The sequence below is a fragment of the Stegostoma tigrinum genome, unplaced genomic scaffold (assembly GCF_030684315.1).
Source record: "Stegostoma tigrinum isolate sSteTig4 unplaced genomic scaffold, sSteTig4.hap1 scaffold_120, whole genome shotgun sequence".
Taxonomy (NCBI): domain Eukaryota; kingdom Metazoa; phylum Chordata; class Chondrichthyes; order Orectolobiformes; family Stegostomatidae; genus Stegostoma; species Stegostoma tigrinum.
In genome coordinates this window covers 69,633-75,632 of record NW_026728069.1, presented here as the reverse complement: position 1 = coordinate 75,632, position 6,000 = coordinate 69,633, and positions in this window count along the sequence as shown.

Below are 6,000 nucleotides of genomic sequence, written 5' to 3'. Positions count from 1 at the left end.
GAAATCTCTCAAGCAGATATTAATATGTCAATAAAAGCAGGATGGAAGAGTTGAAGTTAATTATGCAGCGGAGAGAATCAACTGAAATGTGCACATTCAGGTTTCAAATATTAAGTGGAGTTCCACATGAACATTGTTTTATTTTCCTCTCGTAGTCAAAATGCCACAACACACTAGCTTGCCTGACAGATGACATGTTCTTTTCTTGTTTCGAATTCAGGAATTGGTTTGCAAATCTGGTTCAAATTTGGACTTTGTTCACTGAAGGTTGCCAGGCACAGCATGTGGCAGAGCAGTGGAAAGTGGCCAGTGATTGAAACACCATCTAATGCCCACTCTTAACCCCTATTAACACACTCCAGTTTGTGGCTTAAGTTAGTTCTAGTCATGATGATTGTCAAAAATTTATGAAAAACATGACAGTTATTTTCACCACCCCCACTACACTACATCAAGGGACACAATTCCTCTTCATGATTATATCGTTGCTCTATGTTCATCATGAATGTAAATTGGGTGACTATTCTATCTCAGTCTAAAATTGAAAAGAAGAATTTGCACATGTCGCTTACTTAATTAATGCCAATTAGAAAAGTTTGAACAGATCTCTATCCTAGTACATAGCGGACTTTTGTTACTCCATTTGTCTTACAGTTTGCTTGCTGAATATCTCAGAACTTAAACTATATTTTTTGAATTCATAGGAATAAGGTCTCTTGAGCTTGCTCCATTGTATCACATCATGATGTATTTCTCTCTTAACTCCATTTATCCATTTACTGTGAATACACTAGCATAACATAAATGGCAGTCTTGAAGTTCTGAATGAACCCAACAGACTCCAACTTCAGAACCTCCAATGGACAACATTTTTTGGAAAAACGTCTGTCGCCAGATTTCACACCCATCGGACGTAGCTCGGATTTGAAAAGTGCAGCAATAGATATTTCCTGACATAAACAGTCAGTGATTATCACAAAAAAACCCAGCTTGTCTGTTCCAAAGTGACCCACCTTCGAAAAAAAAGTCACCATTACCACACCACATCATTGGGCTGTGCTCACATGAGCAAGAGAGAGACAGACAGCTGGTGATTGTTTAACCAGCATGTCAGGCACGGGGAGAAGTTGATAAGGGCAAACCCTCATGGTGAACACAAATGTTTATTTACTCTTTCAATATCACCTTGCTCTTCCTTAGAACAACTGAAACTTTAAAAGGCCAAGTGAGCAGATGAGAGCATCAGCCTTCAAACATTTCAGCTCCCTCAAAATGAAACGGGACAAATCTGTGACCAAATATATAAAACATCTTGCACATCGTGGAAGAATGTGCGAGTGAGTGAGTGTTGGATGGTATATAGGAATATGAAGAATAAGTAATCAGGGGATTGGAATTTGTTGTGTGTGAAAAAGCAAGGGCAGTACATACCATTTTTATTCTGAGTAGTATGACGGAAATCTGACTGCTTCGGCAAGCTGACTGACCGGAAACAACAGTCAAATCTATAAGATAAATGAAAACATCATGAGAGACAAAACCAAATTCAACATGTAAAGAGAAAGACTGCCATAAAAAAATTAAATACTGGACCAAAAAAGATAAAATGCTGACTTCAGTGTAGTTACATGTGTCCATGATCTGTTTGATCTTCTGATATCATGTTGCTCTTGCTCAGAAAACACAACTTTAAAATCCTAACTGAGCCAACATGGACGTCAGGATTCAGACTTTTTCGGCCACTCAAAATAAAAATCAACAAAGCTTTCACATCAATATATGAATAAAAATCACTCTACACACCCTGGAAGCACTGTCTCAGAATCTAAAGGGAGTAACCCAGAGTCAAAGCAAGGGAGGCTGCCTTCATGCAGGATAGGTTCACCAAGAGCAGTCTCTGGCATTAATACAGGGTAATGGGCTCTGCCAGATGGACACCCAAGGCAGTCAGCTTCTCAGAGTCCACACTTCTGCAGTCCAGTGAGTGGGACACAGTCAGCCCAGTGGGAGACCGAACCCGGTGTGGGGAGTGGGGAGAAAACAGCTGGGAAACTGTAGAGACATCAGTTAGATGTCGGGTCACCTATTGCTCAGTCTGTCAAGGTCGCAAAAGGGGGCTGCCACATCAGTCCTCATTGTGCTCAGTGATATTACACTGAGAACTGTCTGACTCCAGGGTCAGGCTGCTGTCATTGATGCAAGGCTGACAACTACTACTTTTCACAGGTGTCATGGACCGCTGCTGTTTTAATCTCGTCGGATACGGGAGGCACGGTGGCTCAGTGATTAGCACTGCAGCCTCACAGTGCCAGGAACCCGGGCTCGATTCCAGGCTCAGGCTGACTGTGTGGAGTTTGCATATTCTCCCCGTGTCTGCATGGGTTTCCCCTGGGTGCTCCCACAGTCCAAAGATGTGTCGGCTAGGTGGATTGGCCATGCTAATTTGCCCGTAGTGTTGAGGGGTGTGTGGGTGAAAGGAAGATGGGTCTGGGTGGGATGCTTCAAGGGGCGGTTTGGACTTGTTGGGCTGAAGGGCCTGTTTCCACACCGCAGGGAATCTAATCTAATTTAATATGTCACAGATGAGTATGAGAAAATGGAACAAAGGAGCAGGAATATTTCCAAGAAAACAAAGTGTGGGGCTGGATGAACACAGCAGGCCAAGCAGCTGCAGTTCCCTGCTGTGTTCATCCAGCTCCACACTTTGTTATCTTGGATTCTCCAGCATCTGCAGTTCCCATTGTCTCGAAAGGCAAATTTCCATGTGAGGTCTGGAATAAGTGAGTCGATGCCTGACTGAACACAGGGAGACAAGGAACTGGATTGAAGCTTGTGCTTTGTGAAAAATTAATGATAACTCATACCTTTCAGAATCAAAGTGGGTTGGAGTCTGAGGAATGAGAAAGGTGAAGTATCGTCAAACCTAAAAGACAAATGAAAACACCATAAAAGTAAAAACCAAATTCAACATGAAAAGAGAAAGAGTACGATCACACTTAAATACTAGACCAAAAAATATGCTGACTTCAGCCTCATTACATATGTCAAATATTCATTTGCGCCTTCACTGTCTACTTGGTCTTCCTTCAACAATTTAACATTTTAACTTGTCTGCTGAGCAGCCAGGACATCACCCTTCAGATACTTCAGTTCAAAATGAAACTCAACAAAGCTTTGCTCTAATCCAACACCTTGAACATCTGGAATGATTTCCCAAAGGGCCTTTTTCATCTAAATACTATTTTTTGGCTGCTGTAATGTCGGAAAGGCACTGGTTAATGTGCAGAAAGCACGTTTTCATCAATAACAATTGGTAATGATTAGCTTTTCCATTGAAACAACATTCACTGAGGGATAAGTAGTAGATGATTTATACGGGAGAATTCCATTCTTGTTTTTTTTTGCGAATTGTTGTGATAATGGGATCTTGTGGTCATCGAGATGAACATTTTTCCTGCTAATATCACCTTCAGCAAAGACCAGAAGAAACATTTTGCTCCATCAAAGAGCGGACACAAAAATGTGGCCAATATAATTTTGGTTTTGGCAAGTACTGGAACCATTGCGACCCACAACATACACACATTAATTCAATCGGGTTACCCCAAATTCACATCATTTTTCCAGTTTTCCCGTCTTTGAAATTCGTACTAAAATCCAATTTCTTTACAAATAGTGTCCAGTATATATTGAATTCAAATTACCTCAAAACTCTTCTCACAACCAAGAGTGATACCACGAAGGTATTGCTCCTTTCCCTCCGCTTCAATTCGTGTTAGTTCTAATTACACTGATGAGGGAGAGAAAAGAAATAAGCGATTCGCACTTGAAACTGCAGAGCTACAAGTCTGCAATGTTCACCTCACGTTGTCTCAACATGAAGTGAAGACACACAGCAGTTATTGTTTATTCTTGTTTGTGTTTATGACATCACAGGCAAACCATTGTGACGTCACTGGGCTTATTCTTTTTTGAAAGAAAACCTTCCTGAGAAAGAACACAAAACCTGTTCGAGCAGTTACCTGCTGTTTTCCACTTCATCTCCGTGTACGCGGTTGTCATGTGGGGAGGGCTTGTTTGTAAACGTGGGCATCATGTCGTGGATGCAGTTTCCCATCTTCACCATCTTCCCTGAACAGCCTTCCTGGTATATTGCCCATGGAGGTGAAGGCACCAGGAGGCCTGCCCACATGTGACCAATACATCTATTAATTTATTTGGTGGCCAGACTGGCTGGTCAGCTGTCAAGAGGATGGATGGTCTCATCTGTCCTGAAAGTCCCTTAAAAACATCCCTGAAGTTAATTTAACCTTTATATTCACCTTCGAATCCTTTGCACTCCTCTCATCACAGTCACAACAACACTTCCTGTTATGTCCTGCATGTTCACCAACTCTCTATTCATGCTCATACATTACCTTCAGTTCCAGAGCCCTTCTCTTATCTATTAGCCACCAGTGTGACACCCTACAAAATGCCTCTTGGGAATCCAGGTGTTATGCAGCTGTTGGTTTCCTCTTTGCGACCTCACTTGTTTGACTATCAAAAAGGAATGAAATTGTCAAACATGCCTGGCCCCAGGGTGACCTTGAACTTACCTGCAACTGCCCTGTCTCCATCATGGAATGTCTTCTTCTGGATTGACCACGTTGATTTAATCAGATGATACGATTTTTGTTTTAAGTGCATTGCTGAAACATACTTAATGAAGAGACATTATTAAGCACTTTCCCAACTGATTGAAATCATGTTAACTGGCTTTATTCCTTATTTTTGCTCCTCCTTCTTTCTTACATAGCAGTGTTACAACTGCTAATTTCTACTGAACTCAGATTTTTCCAGAATCCAGGATGTTTTGGTAAATCAGAAACCAAAATATCTACAATGTCTGAAGCTGGGCTCCAGGCATATTCAGTTTCTTGGAAGGACTGACAAGAAGGAGGAGGTAGGTTAGCATTACTGGCTACGGAATAAAATTAATATGGTAATGACAATGGATATTAGTTCTGGTGAAATGGAGTCTGGGTACAGTTTAGAAACATCAAGGGACAGAAATTGACAGTGGTCGATGTATATACACCCCAGTTAACTCGTGTGGTAATTTTAGCAGAAGGCACTAAAAAGGAAATTGAAGACACCAGCAGAAAGGGAGAGCTCTAATTATGATAAAAGGTCACTGACTTCAAGAGTCCAGTGACTTCAGTCTGCATAAAGATTGGGCAAAGCAAATCAGTTATCATTGCATACAGGAGGAATTCCTGACGTACTTTTTAAATTCATTCACGGGATGAGGGCATCACTGGCTAGGGTAACATTTATTACACATTCCTAAATGTCCAGAGAGCAGTTAAGAGTCAACCACATTGCTGTGGGTCAGGAGTTACATGTAAGCAAGAATGCCAATTTACTTCCCTTAAAGGACAACAGATTCATGCTCATCATTAGACGCTTAATTCCAGGTTTGTATTGAATTCAAATTCCGCCGTCTGCTGCAACTGGATTCAAACACAAGTCCCCAAAGTACTATCTGGGTCTCTGGATTAACTGTCCAGTGATAACAACCTCAGGCCATTGTCTCCCCAATGAAGTGTGTGCTGTGCGGGTTTCTGGGTCAACACTTTGAGGAATCAACAAGCAAAACTGAAGTTTGAGGTGTGAAGACTGTGCTCATGCCCCCTCGGGGAAGTGAACCTCATTTTCACCCACAGAAGGAAACTAACAAGGACACCTTCCACCGAGAGTGCCAGAGGCTTTCGGAGAGAGCAACCCCCAGAAAGCAGAACTTCACTCACTTGGCTCTATTGTCCCACTCCAGACTCCAAAACTAGAACCTATTTACAGCAACAAATGGAAGTATTTGATGGATGCCCTGGGTTTGTGCTCCTCCCCCATTGCTCACCTACAGTTTTCCTGCTTCACCTTGTACTTCCAGCCAAACATCACTGATGCCAGCTGCTTCCTGCCATTCCAAATGCTCCTCCTCAAGTGGAAGGACAAACA